Raw genomic sequence first — 25,051 nt, forward strand, 5'->3', positions numbered from 1 at the left:
CTGCACTCAAGTGCAACATCTCACTCACATGCATCCATTCATGGCAAAAATATATTTAAAAAGTGTTCCCAAGTAGCAAAGACAAGAAGATAGTTATTTTGGTTATGCCATCCAAAGCATAATGCAGATGCTTTGGATGGCATCCAACAAGTGCATCCTCCTTGCTAGAACCTGACACTCTGAAAGTCTTGAATAATCTAGCATTAATAGAAAAGGATAAGCGACTGGTGACCGGAGCCAACATAGGACCATGGCACGAGCACTCATGGGATATCAGAACTATATCTGTTACTGTGGACTGCACCATTCTTAAATTTAGGATTATCACACAGTAATGACATATCAGCTGCCACCATATTCTGTACATGGAACAAACTCCTGAGTTATAGTTTGATGCTCACTTGACTGACAAACATAACACTGAGTTTGTGAACAAGTTGTTGCTGATAACATCCACCTAAATTCACTAATACTCAACCTTACTTCTTACTAATATCTTCAAATAATGATGAGACAAAGACTCTTGATTAATTCTGCTGCACAGATATGAATTACAACTAATGAATCTCAAGTGGCTGAGGGGCCCATGCTGTTCAGCACAATATGACCCACATGAATGCATGGCTGACAGAATTAGGTGCATTTAGACATTCTAATTTTCATTACTATATTTCATACAGGATGAGATGATATTTGCTTGTTTGCAAATGCCATTCTACAATTATTTCATGTGATTTGATTCTGAATATTTTATTTTATTTTATCCATTATTTAACGATTTTGTTAAATAATGGGTAAAAGTGTTTGTGATTTACAGGATTCCCTAAAGCTCAAACTCCCAGCCAGGAGTTTGAGCTTTAGGGAATCCTGAAGACCTGAGAAAGATGGGAATCCAGGCCCCATCTTTCTCAGGTCTAAGGGCAGCGCTGCGTTGGTGTGAGAGGAAACTCTTACCTTCTTGATAGTGAAGCAGTTTTTGCACCGTAGAGGGGAGGGTCATTTCTGTAAGATGAGATATAAACAAAGATATCACAAGTTTCAGGCATCACATTAGTAGTAGCATGACGGTATAGGACAAGCGTAGTGTATAGGGAGCAGTGGCACACCTTCCCCCCAAAAAAAAAAGAAAAAGGGGGAAAGCACTAGAAAATTTTCCAAAAATCTTTTCCTAATTAAAATTCATTTTTTTTTATTTATGTTGTGTCGTGTCTTCTATTTCTCTACTAATGAAGTCATGAGGTCATAGGCGACGCGTACTGTGTATTCTCAAATCGTCTACTCAACTCTGTCCCCCCCCCCCCGAAAATTAAATCCTGAATGCGCCACTGATGGAGAATAACGAATAAAGCTATGTCTATGAGGACGTGAAGACGTCAACGTTATTCTATTTATTACATTTATTTACCGATATGGGTAAAACAGCGCAAGTTTTTTATTATTTATTATTATTATTATTTTATTTATTTATTTATTTTTTAAAGAAGACAGAAGTTAGTGGTTCTGCTGACTGCCGAAGAGGCATTCACCATTGAATAGTCGAAGCATGAATTACTGTAGTAGAAAGTGCGGAAGAACAGAACGTATGCTACCGCTAAGACTGAAGTTGAAAAGGAAAGAAACCAAATACCTATGTAGCATAGGGAGTCATTTTTTTATTAACAGATTTATTTCTAGAACATTCATGTACCTTTATTATTTCTGAAAACTGTCATTTTCTTGAATAAAATCTTTTTCACGTAACCGTTCATTATCATAATTTGCTTTATAATTTATGCATTTTTACAGCGTTTCTATGAAAAGCCGGCCTTGATTGGCCGAGTGGTTGTAGAGGAAATGGGATTTGGGCCAAAATTTAGGAACTGGCTGCAAACTTTCTACGAGAATGCAGAAAGCCAAGTAATCGTGAACAGGAAGCTATCCGCATCTTTTAAAATGAAATGCTCAGTGAGACAAGGAGACCCACGGATATGCAATAGCATTCCTACAGAAATGCCTTCCACACAGAATAATCAGCACAATGCCAGAGATTCGCGGAAGAGTTCCCAGAATGTTTACAGAGATGGCGGAGGGATACGTATTTGTAACAGAGCGCATCAACACTGAAACCTTAATAGTCAAAAAACAAAAGCAACATACTACAAACTAAGCAGAACAACCATTCCCATACCACAACATAGAGAATTAAGAAGAGGACAAATCACACTCAGTCCGGTATTAAACAATATCTTCAAGCTCCCAATACATCCAAGGTATAAAACCTTCTTCTTTAAAGTGCACCATGCCTGCCTACCAACCAAGATGTGGATAGTGGCTAAAGGTATACCCCTTGAAGGGCATGCAACATGTCAGTTTTGCCAGGAACCGGAAACACTATACCACCTAATATTATATTGCAAGGAAGCAGAAGTAACTTGGAAAGCTGTTAAAAGATGGCTTCCCGAAATCAAAGTAATCGATGAAAAAAATGTTATTCTGGCTAAAAGGAAAACATATAAACAGGGTGCAAACAAGTGTTCTAATCCTAACGATGTACGCAATTTGGGCTCACAGGTGCGACCAAGCGTATGGAAGGGAAGACAGTCCCGGAACAATATCGAAATTACATCACTACATCCAGGAGGAGATCACCAATTCAGTCCAGTCCAGAAGAATGGACACACTTAACCTCCAACCTTACATCAGATGAACCCTCCAACCAACAACAGAACGACACCTTCTTCACTCCTAGTGGAAATGAGGCAAATCGGAAGTAAATTCGGAAGGATACTAACTTTCCACCTCCATCAGAGGAAACAGCGCCTGAGTCACTTGGAACAGATCTCCTACTTCATTGCATGTGAATGTTATTTCGCTGTACAGATGTATATATGATTTATCTTGTAGAATATATAAATTGTTAAATATATAATAAGTGTGATATAAAGGCAGTTTAAGAGAACAGTAATGGAACAACTACATTATAACATGATAACATTATAAAATGAAACTTCGATTGAAATAATGGTATAACAAATGTATATATTGTATATATAATTCATTATGATGTAAATAATTGCAAAAGTTTATAATAAAGTTGTTAAAAAAAAAAAAATTGGCCCAGTGATTAGCGTATCCGCTCTCCAGCCAAAAGGCTGCGCGTTCGAATCCCGCCGTGGGCATGGATGTTGTGATTGTCTGTGAAAGTACTAGTGGTGGTATTCGGCGGTAGATGGCTTTGGTGTTAGCTAATGAAGGTTGGTGGAGTAGTGAGACGAGGAGTTGTAGAGTAGATGCCATCCCTCGATGAGTCTGGACTCCCTGGAGGTGTGATGTTATAATAAAATAGAAAAATTGTTATACCCTAGAATAAATAAAAAAAATCTAGACTTTTCAGTCAAAAGACAGTTGCTTTAAACCATTCGTCCATAGCAGTAGTGTGATGGAAGGAGTTATAATACTAAACCCCACATAATAGATTACAAGTACATTAATTTAATAGGAAGTGTGTTCAGCTGTGGTATCTCAGAAAACCGAACTACGAGGGAACCGCTTGTCAACGGTCATCGCGCGCTGAACGCACCGGTTCTCGTCCGATCACCGAAGTTAAGCAGCGTTGAGCTCGGTTAGTACTTGGGAGGGTGACCACCTGGGAATACCGAGTACCGTTGGCAGCTTTTTTTTTTTTCCCTCCTCCTGCCGGAAGGAAAACCTATTTATATAGGTTTTACGATATCTTGAATGAAATTTGTGCTAGAAAAATTCACATCGCGAAAAAAAAAAAAAGATAAACACAGGTCGTAAAAATAACACCTAATAGACTTTTTACGAAAGTAATTTCGCTGTTTACTCACTAAAAGAATTTTACAACCAAAAGAATTTAAAATAGGAGACGCCTCCCCCTAAAACGGTATTCAAACCGTAATAATACGGTTTGAGTCTGCTTCCTAACCATTGCAACACCACCAAAACATAATCAGTGGCAGCTCCTCGCTTGAAATCATGGGGAGGTGCTGCAACTTTCGAAATATACATACACACTGTAAGTATAGTGCATACGTGTTTGGATAAAATATCAAAATTATGGTAAAAATTTAAAAAAAAAAATTAAACATGAAAAATATTGTTTATTATCGATAAAACTATACAGTTTGGTATAATTCAAAATTACTTAAAAATAAAACCCATTATCATAACCCCAATAATGTTATAAAATAAAAACTATAACAAATGTTATGTCTTTAATTGCAATGTCCAAATATTTAAAGAGACGGAGTAAACACGATAAGCACTACTAACACTCTACTACTGGCACAAACAACAGTGGAACTGCGCGACGGACAGTGCCACATTACGCTAATAGCTCGCATCTCACTTATCACGTGCATATGTTTGCGCACGTAGCAAATACTAGCAATATGACACTGTGGTAAACACAGTGCTGCTAGCGTCCTTCGGCCTCCTAAGTGCTACAAGATGGATTTTTATTATTTTTTTATACAAAATAAGAGAATTGTATAGGATTGTTGACGATAAAATTAAATATTACAAGCAAATATAAATAAATTAATAAATGTATTTATGTATCGAAAAAAATTGGGAATGCTGCAGTGCCCATGCACGAACATAATACTACAAAATGTGGAGCGCGCAAATGTAAGAACAAAATAGTCGTTATTACCAGTGGGATAAGTTTGCCACCCTTGGCTACGTGCTTTATTGCAGTGTCAGTTTTGACCACTAAACATGTTGTCACTGGCGCCCATGCAACTATCGCAATAGCTCCAGCGGGTAGGAGGATTTTGACAAAGCAATCAACCGTATACGACAAAGTATTCTGGCTAGCTAATTTAATATTTTAACGACGATGCTACTTAGCTTTCGAGTGCATAGTCGTATGCAAGCAGTTCGTCTTGAAGTTATTTCGGCTTATTGATGGACAATTATTGATCGACCATGTCATGTTGAAAAGATTCTGTGTTCATCTCACGAAATGTAAACCTATCGTGCATTTTAGTGCACGTGGGAATTGTTAAATAATTTGGAACCTTTTCTAGGGCAGGTGTAGTTTAAACGGAAAAGTATTAGTTTAAAATGGCTCTAGAAATGAAACATTAACAGGCTCTGTGTGTGTGTGTTTTCACTTTTTATTTGGGGAAAAAAAAGCAAATATTACAGTATTAAAAACTCGAGTTTATGATATAATTAATATAATGCAACATACTGCGGTCAAGCCTCAAGTGTCTTAGGAAATAAGTTGAATGGAATTATTGTCGCAGTAACTAAAGCCGAAGCCAGCTATGTCTGTTCACTGCCATATGTTCCTGTAATCAATTTATTTGTTCACGAGGAATGAAAAACCAGAGCGCAAATTCTGATACCTTTGTTAGTAAATCCTGAGTGCTGCTCTCGCATTCCACCGAGAAAGATCTTTAGAGGTTCATCTTGACCCAAAACGGTTTCCCTAAATAGTGTTTTAGGGAAATATAAGTAGTAAATATTGAAGAAAAATCGAAATTTGATCTTTACAGTTGTCCACTTCGTCTCAAGCAGAGCAAAAATTGTTAGAACGAACAAAAGTCTATAATGCAAGGATGCCCTTCATGGCGCACCCGGGGAGGGGAAGGGGAAACTCTTCCTCTCCCCACCAAAAAAAAAAAAAAACACTAGAAAATTTTCCAAAAATCCTTTCCTAATTATAATTCCTTTTTTTTTTAATTTATCTTTTGTCGTGTCTTCTATTTCGATACTACCTTATGAATTAGCGGTGACATAAGGTGGGAATACCCTATAGCTCTCGGGAATCACGGTCGCTGTGAACGCTAGGCGAACGAAGTAGCGCTCGGGCGGACCGAGCGCTACTTCGTTTGCCCGAGCCGGGACAGAGGAGATCACGAGTATCATGTATTGGCGATCACTGCAGATGCTCAGTCATAGGTCGTATGCAATGCGTAGTGTGTATTCTCAAATCGTCTGCTCAACTCGCCCCCTCCCCCAAGATTCAATCATGAGTGCACCCCCCCCCATATTAAATCTTGAGTGCGCCACTGATAGGGAGGGAGGATAAGGACAGTTAAGTAGTATTTTAATAATTACTGGAGAAAAAACACGTAAAAAAGTAAAACTTTAATACAATAAATGACTAGTTTTGTACAGCCTTATTTTGTGTTATTTTATCAATCTGAAGAAGTGCACAATACCGTTGTACGAAACTAGCCACTTCTATCGAAATGTGTTAAGTTTTTATGGTTTTCTCCATAATGATTTAAAAATATGGATACGAGAATTTCAACTCTTTAAGTAGTATTTTTCCTCATTCACGTCCCAGCATGAAAGTTTTACTTTTTCCACACACGTCATTCATTTGTTTATAGACCTTCTAGCCCCTCGTGTGTGGCGGTGATATACATGTATATATTTAAAATAATAATAAATCGCACTGTTTTTACTGTTCGTGCTGTTTAAAGTTACAATTTATTTATTTTTTTAATACTTGGCAACCTTAGTTTTCATGAAATAATACATTTTGTATGTATTTAATTTTAACTTTTATTTTTTGTATGAATCCTATTAGCGATAGGATAGGTAACACATTCATTATACGATGGATGGACTAATAGTGGTTAGATCATTTAGGACTTCTATTTTTAAGGCCGAAATCTTTTTAGGCAGAATTATTGTCTCACACTAGGTGATGAAAATCATCTATCATCGAATATTTTTCACAAATATCTATATACACTGAGATTCAAACCCATACTTTGTAAGGTGTTAGAGAAAAGAGATACACTTAGCCAAATAAGTCGGAAAATTATTATCAGATAAATTTAAAACCGGATAAGTGCAAAATCAGGTACTCCTTATCCAGTAGGTACTTTAGGCACAGTGCATAGAACCTACGAAAATAGGATTAACAAAAAAATGTACAGGAATTTAGAAGAAAAATAATTTCAAAATAAACATTTTATATTTTCATTCACAAAAATTATAAATAAAATTTTTAAAAAATATTAATATGTTTATTAAACAAGAATTCTTGAAAACATAAACAATTACGAATCACATTTTCTAAAAAAAACAAACAAAAAAAGAAAAACAATCACATTTGTTACATAAAAATCACATTCAACATATAAAGATATTAATATTAAGGTATGTTTACTTTGCGACATTTTTTATTCACAAATTCTCTTATAATTTCGTCAACAGGCACTTGTTTTAATATTTTAATGAACCTATTTATATTTCTATAGAAAGTACTGATAAACATGGTAATTTTGACTGAGATAATCCCTCGACAAGTCTTGGGCTCCCTGGAAGTGTTATGTAATAATAATAATAATAATAATAATAATGTTTTTAACATTTTATTATTTCTCAGATAAATTACATTACACAAACAAAATTGTGCATAACAGATACTTGCACGTACATAATATTTTTTTAAATAATAATAATAATTATTATTATTTAAAAAACATTTTTTTTTTAAATATTGACGTTGTTGATGTGCCACTTGCATACGTGCATTATAAATTTAACTACATAATCACATATCGTGACTTATACATATCATATTAGGCTATTTATTTAATAGGACATTGATATGAAATCTATGAATTCGTATTATACAATTAATTTAATAAACTGAAGTTACAAACTTACATTAAATTTTATGGCTTTTCTGTTGCTAAGTACTACTGGTAGAAAGTTGCTTTATAGAAGGGCTATAGTGTGTACATTTTAATGCTACACAGGCAGCGCTCAAATCATTGCTCAGTCTATTTCTCCCTTTCGATTTGATATTATTTAAGGCAGAAAAGAGAGTTTCACAAAAGTATGTAGAAGAGAAAATTGTCAGAAGAGCTTTAGCAAAGATTTTAAGAGCATAAAAGTTTACGGGAAGGCTATTCCACACGCTTAGAATTTCATAGTCTGAATTTTTACACGCGGGATCGTGCAGACGTTCCCGCTCAAGTTCTTCTAATTCATTTCTAAGAGCAATAAACTTTCTTTTCCAGATAGGATTACACTGGAAGTAGGCTAGTTGCATTTCTAGATCTTTTAAATCCAACCACTCAAAGCCATCTAATTTAAGATCCACGAATTCTGTTTCATCAGGATGCTCAGTTACTGACTTTAGAACTTCGATAGATTGGTTGATATGTTATTCACGATTTTTGGGGCTGGTTTCGTTAAAAAAAAATTTCACTCTTGGGAAATACTTAAAATTGTTACTTTCTAAATCACGTTGAAATATTTTCAGTTTATTTTCAAAGCTCTAGATCGTGCCAAACATTACATCGACAGATTTTCCGAAACCTTGCAATTGTATATTAGGTTCATTCAGGTGCAATGAAAAATCTGTGAAAAACATCAGCTTACTGAGCCAAGCAGAATCGTTCAACTGAGAAAATTTGTGCTCCATGTCCTTCATATTTAAATATAATTTAATTTCATTTAAACAGTAAAACTGTTCAAGTACATGGCCCCGACTCAACCATCGAATATTATTGTACACTGATTCAACTTCGCTTAAAAGCGAATTAAATTCTCGCTTGTTTAAAGCCTTGGCAGCAATAAAATTAGTTACCTTTGTCACAATTCTCATCACATCATCCAAATCCTTTAAGCCTGATTTCGCACACAGTGTCTCCTGATGTATAATACAATGGAAACAAACCAGGGAATAGTTTGTATATTCCGTAAATTGTTTGATAAAACCGACATTACGGCCAACCATATTAGGCGCGCCATCAGTTGTGATAGAAAATATTTTCGATAAATCTGTTTCTCACGGAACACTTTAACAACATAGTCGCATATGTCTTTTACCTGTCGTGTTTTGAGGTCAATTTTCTAACTTTATCAATTCTTCATGCATAGAATCACCATGAACATACCTTGCAATAATAGCCAATCGAGCTGATGACGTAATATCTGTAATTTCGTCAAGACAAATGGAAAAACAATGGCATGAGTCTTGTTGTATTTGATTTTCTATACTAGCATGGTAAGTTCCTACTTAATGGTAGGAACTATCATGCTACTAAATAACAGCTATTTAGTAGGTTTTGTTGTGACATCGTAAGTTGTTACTATTTGCATTATTGAACAAAAATTACTGAATTTATTGCAACTATAAAAATGTTTTCATTATTTACTCATATAAATTCAATATTTAATGCTGCGAATTATATTTTCTGTTCAAGTGGTTTTAAATATGTTTAGAACTTGTATTACTCAGTCGAGAGACTTGGAATGCATGCATGAACGAATTTCACACCGAAATCAAATGAAAACTTTCAGTTTATAATATATAAAGCACGTTTTTATAAGTTTGTATCGTATAATATTGGTAATCATTTTTATAAGTTTGTATCATATCATATGACTATGCAGAAATTATAATGATTAAGAAAGAAAACGTAAACTTAAAACGCTCGTTGTTTATAGGCTAGTTACAAAATAAAATAGAAATAGGCTAACTATAAAATATAATTTTTTCAATGAACCGAAACTTACCTTCGCCTTAACTGAGAGCGATCTTACACGATTTATCGCAGTTTTTTCATCAGAATACCAATATCTTTCAACATCCAAGGTGTGTCACCTGAAACCCTCAAGTGTGTCAGTGCTGACACGCGTGTCATAGGTTCGCCATCACTGTTCTATATATACAATAACAATGAATAGATTTACTCTATATAATAATATTTTTTTATAATAATAAATTGTAATAATAATAATAATAATAATAATAATAATAATAAAATTTTATAATAATAATTTGTTTTCTATTATCTTCATACAGAGTATTTACATATGTACAATTAAGACATTTTCAGTTCTGTACAAAATTCTGTACGCAGTTTAAAGTAACTTATTTTTTTTTAATATTTTTTCTTTAAACATAAACACACATTTTTTTTTCATATCACTATCATCATTTATTATTATACACAGTATTGACATATACATTACAATAATTTGCAGTCTATAATTATGAGGATTAGTTGAATGAGGCGGGATAATCCCCCCCTACTTCGAAGCTAGGGTTAGCTTCTATGAAGATAGTAGGATTAGCCTTCACTATTTATGTTGTTTGGTACAGTGGCGAATTCTCCATGCATGCTGTGCAAGCTCATTACTTGAGAAAGAAGTAACATTTACTTGTTAATAAATGCATGCTTTTATAAGCATTCCATTTAGGCTTTTATTTTTGTAGACAGAAGACGTCTTAAGCTTGCGCGGCAATAATTGAGCTTTGCGTTGTGTATCGAAGGCCGATGCTTGCTCGTCTAGTCAAAGCTAACTTGGCTTGCTCGGTTGTAGGAGCTGCCAGGTCCTCGCAGCAGCACTGTGATTTCATGCGCGCGCATAGCCATTTCACGTTGTCTCACTCTATTGCTTAAACACAGGCCATACGCAGTCAATGTCTAATCAGTGAGCTTCAGCCAGCCTTTACAAGTGTGCGTGTTGCTTGGGAAAATTAAGTTACACCAACTTTTTAGGACGATGTTATTGACCAGTTCATAAAGAAGAACCGTAGGGTAGAATATTGTATTCAAGTAGCTAAATTGAAAAAGATAGAATATCATTTGTAAAATAAGTGTTGTATTTGAATGATTAAATGTACATAAATTTCTAAATATATAGTTTTAAATGGTCAGCAATTCATTATTCCGCTAATCAGACTTCAATCACACCTCTCACTCCCTGAATGATAACAAGAGCAAGCGTGAATTTCAAGACCAGCATTCGCCCCTGGTTTGGTACTGTATATGGATGAAGTGTGGGCGTTGGATGCTGGGGATTTGTCATGTGTATACATAAATGTTAATGCTATATTAACTGTGTTGGTATAGTTTCCAGAGTTCGCGTTTTAATGTTCTGTAGTTGTGTATGTGTTTTCAATTTCTTAGTAGGTTGTTGAGTAGCGTGGGTATCAGATGCGATCTCACAAAAGAACCGTATGAGTTGTTAAAGGGTCTAGGGATGTAAAGAGTGGTGGGTCGTGTTATGCGATATGTATCTATGTTGTTACGATAGGCGATGTTGAAGTAATTTCTTAGTAACATTATGTAGTGTTTCAGGTTTTTAATGCTCAGGATTCTGTGTGTCGCCATGTGCTAGTTGGATATTGGTGGTTGCGTGTAAGATGTCCAAATCACTGTTGACACAATTTCCTGTGTAACATTTCTAATTTTGTTAGGTGGCTGTTTGATGTGTCTGCATAGACTGTTATGCCGTATCGGAGTGGGGATTCGCAGATACCGTGATATAGGAGTTTTTTTATGTTGGATGGAATAATGTCTTTTACTTGGAAGAGTTTTGCTGCGATGATTCGAAGTTTAGTGTGTGCAGGTAATTTATATGTTTTGTCCATTTAAGGTAGGAATCTATGTAAAGGCCAAGGTGTTTTGCATGTGTTACGGGTTTGATTTCGGGACATTGGCAGGTATTTTTGTTGTTAATGCAGTGGTGTGTGTGACAATGTAGCGATAGTGGTGCGGGGCGAGATTCTCGGATTATGTATTATTAACATCTGTCTTGGTGCCGTTGATTACAATTGAGTTTTGGTAGAAGTATGTTGTGATATCATTTAAGTCTTGTGCTTTGGTGAGAGCCGTGTTGATGTCTGTGTGAATCGCTAGTAGCACGGTGTCATCTGTGTACTGAAATATTTGACTTCGTGTGGCCATCTTATGAACATCGTTAATGTATATGTTGAATAGAGTGGGTGATAATATGGCGTCTTGAGAGACACCGTGTTTTATTTGTATACCCCGGCTGTGACCTATTTTTGTTACTTGTGTTCTGTTTGAGAGATAGTTCCTGAACCATGTATGCAGTGTTCCTCTTATCCCGATTGAGTATAGTTTAGTCAGTAGTATGTCATGTTCAAGTGTATCAAATGCTTTGGTTGTCAAGCAGTATAAGGACAGCGTACTTGTTTTTATGGATGGCTTTGTTTATGGCGTCGGCAATGTCTTCTAATAAAGTGCTGGTGCTTTTTGTTTTCTGAAAGCCGTATTGGTTTAGTGAGATAATGTTGTACTTCTGTAAATAGTTCTATAGTCTGGTGTGTGTTATTTTTTCTAGAATTTTTGAAATGAGAGGTAGGTTAGCTATTGGTCTGTAGTTCTGTGTATCATTTCTTTTACCATGTTTGTAAATTGGCATAATTATCGCAGTTTTTAGGTGTTGTGGAATAATGCCTGTGTCGAATATTATGTTCACGAGTCTCAATAAGTATTGGATTTATTTGTTCCAAGTGTGTTCAAAGGTCTATGAGTCTTATTTTGTCTATTCCTGGAATCGTATTTGGTTTTAGTTGTAAGAGTGCTTCCTTCAGTTCCTGTTTTGTTACTGGTTGAAAATACATAGTTTGCTGTTCACTTTGTGTTGGTAATTTTTTGTTTATCGTTGGTTGATTATCTTTTTTGAGTTGTGTGAGTTTGTAAATGCATGGTTGAATGAGGTGCTAGTTCCTCTTGGTTTATATCCTGACCGAAGCTTTTTGCAATAAAATCTTGTGCTGAAGTTTTATTTATTTTTTCTAGTTTGTAATTCGTTAAGTGTAGCCCATGTATGCTTCATAATTGTGATTATATTCTGTAAATTTCTGGAAGTAGTAGTGTCTTTTTTGCCCTATGAATTTTTGTTGTTAGTTGATTTCCTGTGTCTTTGTATAATCTTTGTAATTGAGTGTTACTGGGTGACTTTTTTAGTCTTTTCTATAGATTTTCCTTTACAGTAATACTCTTATAATATCACCATTTATCCATGGATTATTGTCTGTTTGTCGCCTCGTTTGTGTAGGCTTTGTTGCTTTTTTGTATATTTCTGTGAACATTAGTTGGAAGTTCTCATATAAAGTTACAGGGTTATTCGTTTTAAGTAGGCAATTCCAGTCTGTATTTTTTACAAGGTTGTCATGATCGAGTTTTGTCGACTTTTGTGTTGGTGGGGGGGGGGGGGGAAAGGTAACGTAATAAAACGAAGTTAGGACAAAGTAGTGATCGGCAATTTTGACGTTAATTACCGATGATGTGTATGTATGGATGAAAGCCTGTATGTTGATATGGTCAATGCATGACTGTGTTAATGAATCGCTGAGTATTTCTTCTCTTGTTGGGGAGTTAATGGTTTATGTTGTACTGACTTCGTATATCAAGGTATGTGTTAGTGGTTGAAGAAGCGTGCTCAAGAGTATTTATATTAATGTCTCCTATTAGGATCAGCCTATGTGTTGTACGGGGTTCAATGCCGCTTAGCCATGATTCTAATTCATGCAGAAAGCTGAGTGGATTATTATCTGGAGGTCTGTATATTATGTTTATTGTGTATTTGATGCTATGTTTGTCGTTATTTGTGATTTTCAAAATTAGTGTTTCTGCATGTTCGAAATGAGTTTGTTTTTTCGCTCACATTGTATTTTTCTTTGATAAATGCCACCAGCTCTTTTGTTTGGTCTACATAAGTTGTAGATTTGGTAGTAGAGGTCCATAGAGGTCGGTTGGGCAATTTTTGGAATAATGTCTGTCTGTCTGTCTGTCCCTAGTGGTACGTCAGGGCAAGGCGGGGAGTCTAATACAAGAGTGCTAAGGCCCTACGAAAACCTTAATGTGCACTATGTAAGATTACTTCTGATTAAATACGTAATAAAAAAACAACAACAAAACTACGGGGGGAAAAAAGGGAAAAAAAGCTGCTTACAATATAATAATAAAATATAAATCAGCTAACGTCTTTTATTCCAGTAAAAGATGTAGGCGAAGAGTTAAAATACGAAAATAAAACCTTCTGACACACACACAAATACACTTATATTATTTTGCAATTGGTTTCAGCATGAATGCAAAAAAGAGAGTTGGAAATGATACAAACCAACGAATTACACATTGTTTACTTACATGGTGTTCCCATAATCCCAGTCGTCAGGAATGTATTAGGCCTATCACTGAGGAAGTGGCTTTCTGTTAATAAACGTAATATTTGTAATGATTGAGTGGTTTATTAAGATAGATATAAGTGAAAATTACATATGTTTTGTTTTTTCTTTTAATAATTTTTATTATGTCTATTTATTTGTTTCACTAAGTTCTATCGAAGTAGCCTGAATATTGCAAACGATACAAATCTCATCATTCAGTGTGCGTGTCAGAAGATTTTAAAAACGTTTTTACCGCATGGGCAAAGCTAACAGAAAAAATTAAGACAAACGACAAACCAAAAGCATGCATTGACATTAGGAAGGGAAAAAAATTCAAACCAAAAGTTGCAGCTTTATTTTAGTTTAAATTATACCAATTCTGTAGATTTCCAATACGCTTTGTTTTTAGTATAGCGTTCCACTAGTTTGCCCTAAGTGGGCAATGCTATTGTAGTGTTTCGTATTGCACTGATTTCGTTGGTCGAACAATCTGAGGAAAGGTACTGCATATTTGTGTTGTTTCCATAAAATTATTTTCAAGTATAACTTTGACATTTTGAAGGTTCTTGATAAAATATAAATTTTGCACTAAAACAAACTATTCTGTGTTGGGTAATAGTAAAGCATCCCCCTTTCTTCAATTTCCCTGCACAAAAATAAATAACTTAAAATTAAATAATAATAACAATAAATACAAATAGAGAGATATATTTATCTGGAATTTATCTGGTTTTAATATTAATAAATGAAGATGTTACACTTTGGGAAATTTAAGGCTACACATTGTATTGGTGGAGCTGTACTTCATGAAATGGATGAGATTCGGGATCTTGGAGTGAAGATAGACAGTAAACTGAAGTTCCGGGGGTGCATCGCAAGTGTTGAAAAGACTACCCATCGTATTGCTGCTATGATAAAAAAAGAACATTGACATGTACGGATAAGAAGATGATGGTACCTCTATGTAAGGCGTTGGTCAGAACACATATGGACTATTCTGCTTAGATTTGGCCACCTAGTTTTCATTCTAATGCGGATTGGCTAATGACCACAGTGATATAAGGACTGTGATGAGTTGGTTATGAAGAGCGTTTGAGGAAATGTGGATTTCAGAGGTTGGTGGATAGGAAAAGAGGAGATATGATAGAGACCTTCAAGTTAGTTAAGGGATTCTATCATACTAATACCGAAGAAATTATAAAAAGAGTGGATGTTGAGATGGGAAGAACAAGACGTCATCCCTGGAAGTTGTATAAAGATGCGGTGAATAAGGGTGTGAAGAGATGATTTTTTACGTGGTAGAGTTGTTGGTAAGTGGAATGCATTGTGAATGCAGGTAGTGTAAATAACCTCAAAGTTCATTATGATAGACTTGTGGTTGAGAGGGCCTCCCACGATGAGTCTATTGACTCTATGTCACCAACATAATAATAATAATATATTTGTAGATTTGAACTGTGATAAATGATAAACCTAGTGCTGTATATTGTTTGTTAACTATGTTATTGAATACGGATTTGCTTGCTAAAACTTCCCACCATGACTTGACACCAGAACTTATTAGCCTCGACAGAAAACATCCTTTATCTTGGTATGCAGTGTTTTCCATAGCAGCAAAAAAGCAATTGTACTGTGAGTAAATCTTAATTATAATAATTCCCTGCTAACTTTGTAAGTGTTTATACAGTTCGTGGGTGTTTATACTAAAATACCCACACGTTTTCAGCCATTTCGAATGCCGATCTTCTTGATATTACTACCTAATACTAGCGTTCGCCTAGATGCGTGACACTTTGGGAGAGAGAATAAATAGCTCTCAACAGCGGAAATGTCTCAGTCATATCACTCATTTGACTTCGATCTAGCAAACTGTGCAATGATACTATCAAGCTATCCTCATAGTTAATATTCTGCAGTACTGAAATCATTCGCTCACTCTATATCTTCTCCAAAGTTACTTCATCCCCTCCAATAAAGTAACACACCCAGATTGGTAATAATGTAGTTTAAGAAACTAATAAAGTAAAACTGTTGTATTTGCTATATTAAACCTAATTTTACCGATCATTGCAATTCTAGATATATTCATCAACCCTAACACTATGCCAATGTGTAATCGATAGGTAGGCGGCTTCTAAAAATTTTGATTTTCCTATGCCGGAGATCAAATATCAACATATGATTTTCTTTATAATTATTATGTTATTATAAATAAATGATGACATAATTTTATGTGTTTATCTGTTTTGCGTATCTTAATATTTAGTACATTAATTTATTAATACATTTTAGATAATACAATACTTATTACGATAATTATTTGCATAAATGTTTTAGAATAGAAAGTGGGGGGTCAGTACCACATAAAGTCCAGAAACTACTGTAATATGACGACAAAATAACTAAAATAATCAATCACTTACCGTTTTAAGATCTTCAGCTAATACTAATGAATCAGACGAACCGCTCACAGTAAACTGGCTAAATGGGCAAGTGAGTGGGGTTACCGGTTCAATGTTGCAAAGTGTAAAGTTTTAAATTTTGGGAAGAAAAGATGGGATGCGTAGTATACAATTGACGACAATATCTTGGAGAAAGTGGTGGAGATGAGTGACTGAGAATAATTGTGGACAAGATTGGATTTCGAAAGAATGAAGAGATATTGGAAAAGGTCCAGAGACGATTGACTAAGGCGAATATTTGGTCTCTGGAATGTTGAGTATGAAGCTGATTGAGGAAATGAGATTGGCAAAGTCTAGTGAATAGGAGAAAGTGGGGGGATATGAAAGAGACATAAAGGTAAGGAATTAATACCAGATTAACATAAATGAGGTTTTCGATTAGAATGAGAAAAGACGTGGAAAACAAGTGGCCGTCTCTGGAAGCTGTATGAGGAACCGGTTTTTTTTGCATGGGTGGTGAGTGATTGCAATGCACTGAGACAGTGAATATGTTTAAGGACCGTTACGGTGACGTGCGTGTGATGGCGGGACCACCTGCAATGAGTCTTTTGACTCAATGGATTAAAAAAGAGAAAATTATTTTTTTAATCTTTGCATAAATAATATAATGTGGTCATTTCATACTTAAATGATTATTAGATTTTTTTTTTTCATTTTCACGTTCAGGTTTCCAAAAATTTAATTTCTAGTGAAAGAAATAATGCAATTAAAAAAAAAAAAATCTAAATTTCATACTTAAAAATTTGATCAATGGCCTTCATAAGATTCAATGAAATGTGCATAATTTACGCCCGTGAAAGCTGTTTTTTTTTTTTTCACATTTTCGAAGCTCTGGGCATATAAAACAATCATGTAATGGAAAATGTAATGCAAAAATCATGTATTGTAATCATGAATAATAATCGTATGAATGTCAATAGCTATCGTGCCACTAGAGGACCAAGGACCAAGTTTTGAAGTGAATGTACCAGCGTGAAACGGAATTTCAAACATGGCATTAATTTTTTTATTAAATAAATTAAAAAAAGAAATAAATAATCAAGCTTTTTATTCCTAAGGGGGGGGAGGCAGAGCTACTTTCGGCCAAACTTTTTTTTTTTGTTTGTTTATTTGTGTGTGTGTATAGTCCTAAGAAAATGGTGTGCTTCTGAAGCTATATACCGTTCGTAGACCATTATAGGTTTGATTCTAGTTGAAGAAAGGAACTTTTTATAAGCCTTTCTTCAACAGGTCACCGAATTAGTCGATCTTTCGCACAGGCAAATAGTTCTTCTTCCTCCTTAAAACCCGGGATTTTAAATCATATAGCTTAAAATCCATAGAATTTTATGTATTTCTGGCATAATATACCTGTTAAGGTTTAGTGTCACGAGATGGCGGCACTTGTCTTCATTCATTGAAACTTCGAGTTCACCATCAGTGATGACTGACGGGTAGAGACCAGCTGTCGGCTGATCTTTTGATTAAACTTAATAAAGTGAATCATTTAATAAAAGTAGTTTATTTCTTTTTATTTATTTATCATTTTTTACTAATTGACCAGACTTGTTGTTTTTTTTTTATTTATGGTACAATTGACCAGTAAAATTATTATCCTACAATTTCTACTTTTTTTCCCTCTTTTTTTAGGGACATCTTTTCGATAAGAAGACAGCTAAAAATACGAAATAAATTATTAAATTTAAGAAGAAACTTTATTTCTTTGCCCAAAGATGAAAAATGTGTGAACAGCCGATAATCTCGAGTGAAACAGTGCCAATAAAAGAAGCTGTTCACTCAAAACTTATTCAGGATTCAGATTTCTCGAACATTGTGAAAGATGATGTTTTTGTCTATTCAGGAAAACGTTTTGAAGAATTTAATATACCACCTCAACTACTAAAAGGTCTTTATTCAATGGGATTTAATTATCCCTCTAAACTTCAGGAAAAAGTTTTGTCAATCTTGCTATCCGACAGCCCTACGAATATGATTGTCCAAGCACAGAATGGAACAGGAAAAACTGTCGCCTTTTTGCTTGGAAGTTTTATTAGAGTCGACATGACACGAAAATACCCCCAAGTACTTATACTGTCTCCTACAATTGAACTTGCCTATCAAACAGCCAAAGTAGCAGTGACGATGGTTCAATTTATTCCCACTATGTCACTCAAATTGGCCGTTAGAGGCACAGAGGTTGCAGAACACAAATGTTTAGAAGATCAAATTATAATTGGTACTCCTGGTAAAGTCCTGGATTGGGGCATTCGCTTTTGTTTGTTTGACATAAAGAATATTAAGATTCTTGTCATGGACGAAGCCGATTTAATGATATCAACTCAAGGACTTCGCGATCAGTCACTTCGCATCTATCGACGTTTGTCTAATTGTACTGTGTTATTCTTCTCTGCCACTTATAGTCAAGAAGTGATTGAATTTGTTCAAGTAATAGTGCCTAATCTGGATATGTCCTTGGTAAAGAGAGAACACCAATGCTTGGACAATATAAAGCAGTATTACGTTATATGTAGAAGTACTGAAGGAAAATTCAGTGCAGTGTGCAATATTTATGGCGTAATATCTATTGGTCAAGCCATCATTTTTTGTCGTACTCGCAATACAGTGATTCAGCTCTCTCAAAAGATGATCAAGGATGGCCACGCAGTAGGAATTTTATCCGGAGAGTTGACTATTCCAGAAAGAATTGCCATCTGGAAAAGATTTCGAGATGGTCATGTTCGAGTCATTATTACAACAAACGTGTGCTCTAGGGGAATAGATATAGAACAAGTAACTCTCGTGATCAATTTTGAGCTTCCATACCAAAATGGGAAAGTAGATTATGAAGCGTATCTCCATCGAATTGGACGTGCAGGACGTTTTGGTAAACGTGGATTTGCTGTAAACCTGATTAAACCAACAGAAATTGTTGTCCTCAAAAAGATCGAGAGTCATTTTAGAACTACTATTCGTCACTTGGATGTTGAGGATGCAACAAATATCGAAAAGATGTGCGAATAATAAAATAACAATGGATGGATGTGTAAAAACTTAATTCTGATTATGTTAACTCTGATGTTAATTAAACTCCAGTGAAATCTTAGCATGGTTTATTATTGTCTAATTGAACTAAAAATTCGATTTTTCACTTCCAATACCATTTTTTAATTCGATGGAAATTTTTTATGAAAATATAATTATTCTAGTGTTTATTGCTTTTACTCATTTTAGCACTCCTAGTACTGAACAAAACGAATCAACTCCATTTCAAGAGGATGCAGTGTTTAGCATTCATCCCTATATGCCAGTCTGCGAATTAACAGCATTAAATCTTTAGGCTTTTAAAGGAAAATCTTTAGCGAAAACGACTACAAAAGTGATACCTAGTTGCAGTCACAGGATTGTTTGTCTAAACTTTTCGTCCAAGAATACGGCCAAGGAGTTTCCTCCCCCTCTTAGTATTTCCCAGACCTCATTGAGTAATTTCTTTGTATTCCCCAAGAAGGGGAATACAATGAACCCGCAACTAAATTAACCATGCTTTTATTTTTCAAGCCAATAGTGGAACTTCTGAGTTTCAGTTTGCCATTTGTAATATATTACAACCAACAAAGCCAGGCGTAATGCCTTGGAGTTTGGAGGGTGGTAAAAATCCACAAAGTTGTACCTTAACCATAAAACCACTGCTCTTTTTTTTTTTTAATTTTACATATTTTTTTGAATTAAGGAGAGGCAAAATAGTGCTCATCTAGAGGCAGCATATACCTTAACAACGATCCTCGGCAAAACTATTCTTGAAACAGCATAACGATTTCAACTGGGACAAATGGAATAGCGATGTCATGTGGAAAAAAAAAAACATTTTGAAAGTCTTATGTGATATTTATTATTTATTTAAAATTGAACTCTGATGTTCTGTCTCCTGTGTAAAGTTTTCAATGAATAGATCATAGAAATAGTATTTGAAAATTCATTTGTGAAGTCCGCAGAAAATTAGTTTTTGTTTTATTTTTTGAAACCATATTACGTACCATTAATACAAGAAATCGCATACAACATACAAAGAAACAAAACAAAAGCAAACAAACAAAAAAAAAAATACCGTCAATTATCAACTCTAAAAAAATTTGATAATAACAGAAATAGTTAGTGGATTATTTTTGCTCACTCTTGTGATGTAAATGCATGGAAACTGGTTAAGAACCATTTGTTAACAACAGTAGCAAAAGTATTCTGAATGTCAGCAAGGTTGTGGGACTGGACGAAATTTCGCCACGCGTCTGCGCTAAGGGACGCTAAAGAACTCACATCTCCCTTCGCTTAGTATTTAACGAAAGCCTTACAACTAGAAAAGTCAGAGTGGAATGGAAAGAAGGTAAGATAGTGCCACTGCATAAGGATGGTATTAAGATGGAGGATCGAACCATAGACCAGTTTGTTACTTCCGTGGTTGTCACGATTTTAGAAAAATTGGTAAGAGCTCGTATACAAAACTATGAAAGTTAGCACAGATTTTTTAAGGGAGGTTCTTGATTTATTATTATTATTATTTCGGGCGACTCCAGGAGTCCTTAGACTCATCGAGGGAGGCCCTAAACATCATGTCCACACAACTATGCGATTACATTCTCACAGTATCTATCATACCTGCCTTGAACTCGTTCACCGTCATAGCACCCACAACAGACTCTGGCAGCTTATTCCACTCATTTACCACTCTAAAAGTAAAGAACCCAGCTCTAACACCCCTGCTAACCACACTCTTTCCCAGCTTCCATAGGTATCCTCTAGTTCTCCCACCACCAGTCCTGATATCAAAAATATCCTCTGAATTACTCCTATAGAATCCCTTTAGCAATTTGAATGTCTCAATCATATCTCCCCTTTTCCGCCTATCAACTAGTTTCTGCAACCCACAAATCTTCAACCTGTTCTCATATGGTTCATTCCATAGACCTGTTATCATCTTAGTCACTCGCCTCTGGATCCTCTCCACCTCCTCCCCATCAAGAAGAAACCTAGATGACCAAATCTGGGCACAGTAGTCGAGATGAGGTCTTATCAAAGCTCGGTACTGAGGTACAATAACTTGCTTGTCTCTGCACGTCAAGGTATTTTTTCAACAACCAAGTGAGTTGATGAGCTGATTTAGCTACTTTTGCAATGTGTCCCCTAAACTTCATCTCCCTATCCACCAACACTCCCAAGTCCCTGGCCTCATCGATCTCTTGGACTACAGTTCCACCAATGTGGTATACTGCTGCTAATCTTTTCACCCTAAAATGCATAACCTTACATTTTGTCACATTAAATTGACATCCATTCTCCTTAGCCCAGACCTCCAATCTATCCAAATCATCCTGCAAAATTTTGACATCCAGAGCATTCACTATTGCCCTACCCAACTTTGCATCATCATCGAACAAATGAATTGTTCCACTTATATCCTTCCCTATATCGTTAATGAACAGATTAAACAGCAGTGGTCCAAGAACAGAACCCTGTGGCAAACTAGTAGTCACAGGCCGTCTTTTGGACTCTACTCCTGAATAAACTACTCTTTGATATCTCTGCATCAACCAACCACCTATCCATCTCACCAACCCTATATCCATTCCCATATGTTGTAGTTTACGGATTAGTATTCCATGTGGTATCCTGTCAAACGCCTTTGCCAGGTCCAGCAGTATCACTGTAAATCCATTTCCCTTATCCAGTTCAGCCGTCACCTTGTTATAACACTTGAGCAAGTTACTGAAGCATGATCTACCCTTCACAAAGCCATGCTGTCCCCTGTATAGTATCTCATTTTCATCAATCCATTCCTGTATTTTTCCCTCGACTACTTTCTCCAAGACCTTGACAACGACTCCTGATATGCTGATCGGTCGGTAATTTGCAACCGTAGTCTTGGATCCTCCTTTATGCAGTGAAACTATTTTCCCCTCTTTCCACACCTTCGGGACTAAACCAGACCTGAGACTCAGATTAAACAACATGGTCAAGGCCACTGAAAATTCCTTAGCCGCTTCACGCAAGACCCGTGCCGGTATACCATCCAATCCCACAGATGTGTTCACATTAAGGTTCTGTCATAGACTAGTCACCTCCACTTCATTCATCACTATTCTCGTATAAACTAATTATTATTATTATTATTACTACGGGCTACTCCAGGGAGTCCTTAGACTCATCGAGGGAGGCCCTAAACATCATGTTCACACAACTATTCAACACTCTCACAGTATCTATCATACCTTGCCTTGAACTCGCTCTGTCATAGCACCCACAACAGACTCTGGCAGCTTATTCCACTCATTTACCACTCTAAAAGTAAAGAACCCAGCTCTAACACCCCTGCTAACCACGATCTTGCCCAGCTTCCATGGGTGTCCCTTAGTTCTCCCACCACCAATCCTGATCTGAAAAATATCCTCTGAATTAATCCTATAGAATCCTTTTAGCAATTTGAATGTCTCAATCATATCTCCCCTTTTCCGCCTATCAACTAGTTTCTGCAACCCACAAATCTTCAACCTGTTCTCATATGGTTCATTCCACAGACCTGCTATCATCTTAGTCACTCGCCTCTGGATCCTCTCCACCTCCTCCCCATCAAGAAGGAACCGAGGTGACTAAATCTGGGCACAGTAGTCGAGATGAGGTCTTATCAGGGCTCGATACAGAGGTACAATAACTTGCTTGTCTCTGCTCGTCAAGGTATTTTTCAACAACCAAGTGAGTTGATGAGCTGATTTAGCTACTTTCGCAATGTGTCCCCTAAACTTCATCTCCCTATCCACCAACACTCCCAAGTCCCTGGCCTCATCAATCTCTTGGAGTAGAGTTCCACCAATGTGGTATACTGCTGCTAATCTTTTCACTCCGAAATGCATAACCTTACATTTTGTCACATTAAATTGACATCCATTCTCCTTAGTCCAGAACTCCAATCTATCTAAGTCATCTTGCAAGACTTTGACATCTTCTGCATTCACTATAGCCCTACCCAACTTTGCATCATCAGCGAACAAATGAACTGTCCCACTTAGACCCTTCCCTATATCGTTAATGAACAGATTAAACAGCAGTGGTCCAAGAACAGAACCCTGTGGCACACCACTAGTCACAGGCCGTCTTTTGGACTCTACTCCTGAATAAACTACTCTTTGATATCTCTCCATCAACCACCCAGCTATCCATCTCACCAACCCTATATCCATTCCCATATGTTGTAGTTTACGGATTAGAAGTCCATGTGGTATCCTGTCAAACGCCTTTGCCAGGTCCAGCAGTATCACAGTAAACCCATTTCCCTTATCCAGTTCAGCCGTCACCTTGTTATAAAACTTGAGCAAGTTACTGAAGCATGATCTACCCTTCACAAAGCCATGCTGTCCTCTGTACAGTATCTCCTTTTCATCAATCCATTCCTGTATTTTTCCCTTGACTACTTTCTCCAAGACTTTGACAACGACTCCTGATATGCTGATCGGTCGGTAATTTGCAACCATAGTCTTGGATCCTCCTTTATGCAGTGAAACTATTTTCCCTTCTTTCCACACCTTCGGGACTAAGCCAGACCCGAGACTCAGATTAAACAACATGGTCAAGGGCACTGATAATTCCTTAGCCGCTTCATGCAAGACCCGTGCCGGTATACCATCCAATCCCACAGATGTATTCACATTAAGGTTCTGTAATAGACTATTGACCTCCACTTCATTCATCACAATTCCCGTATAAACTAACGGTTCCTTCATATTTACAACGTCACCACCTAGATGACATACTTTTGCAAAGTGCGCGCTCAGTAACTCCACTATATCGACTGGTTCAGTGAACTCTTTACCATCGTCATTCCTTAAAATCATTTTGCCATGTACAGTTTTTTTCTTGCTTGCAGCATATTGAAAGAACTGTTTGGGATTCTCTTTTGCTTGCATAGCTAGTTTCCTTTCATAATCGGCTTTTGCTGTTTTTACCACACTCGTTACCCTTCTGGCCTGCACTTTATACCGTTCGTGTGCCTGCGGGTCACCCCTTTCTTTAAATTCCCTCCATAGTTGTTTCTTTTTTTGCAGCTCAAGCTTAATGGTGTTATTCATCCATTTAACCCCTACTTGTTTCACTATTCGGACCTTAGGTATACAATCAGCCATAACCTCCTGTAAATGCTCTTTGACCACTTCCCATGCTCTATCGACGTCCAGCCCTTGCAGTTGTACATGCCATGGCACTGATCCAAGCAATCTCCTAAGCTTGTCATACTTACCAGCACGGTAATTCCACATATACCGTCTTAATCACAAATTGCACACCTTTAGCCACCTCCCAGGTCAAGACCTTATGATCACTCTCACCAATAGGTGGCAACATGGTCATATTCATTACAGTCAAATTTTGAGATGCAATTACCAGGTCAAGCACTCTCACACCCCTAGTATTTTCAATTACATGCTGTTTCAGATAGTTATCCCTTAATAATTGAATAAAATCCTTTTCCTTCCTCACATGTGTCCTCTCCTCCTTCCAATCAATGTTACCATAGTTGAAATCCCCCATAATAATTACCCTCCTTCCACTCATTTCATCAATTTGTTTATGCATACCATCTCCACCATCTATTCCATCACCTGGTCTATAGCAGCACCCAACTGTATATTTTATTCTGCCAGTGTCAATCTCACACCAA

The 25,051-nt window shown here is 36.2% G+C and overlaps 1 non-coding gene and 1 pseudogene across 1 annotated transcript; both read left to right on the forward strand.

Moving 5' to 3' along the window:
- Positions 1-3,531: 3,531 nt before the first annotated feature.
- LOC150093207 (5S ribosomal RNA) lies at positions 3,532-3,650 on the forward strand. The gene has a single exon (XR_016550461.1). It is a non-coding gene; the product is annotated as a 5S ribosomal RNA (ribosomal RNA).
- Positions 3,651-18,096: 14,446 nt separating this feature from the next.
- Positions 18,097-19,377, forward strand: LOC150093208 (ATP-dependent RNA helicase DDX19B pseudogene; annotated as a pseudogene).
- Positions 19,378-25,051: the final 5,674 nt, after the last annotated feature.

This window comes from Typopeltis vanoorti, chromosome 24 (genome assembly GCF_054136105.1).
Source record: "Typopeltis vanoorti isolate ZY-2024b chromosome 24, IOZ_Tvanoo_1.0, whole genome shotgun sequence".
Taxonomy (NCBI): domain Eukaryota; kingdom Metazoa; phylum Arthropoda; class Arachnida; order Uropygi; family Thelyphonidae; genus Typopeltis; species Typopeltis vanoorti.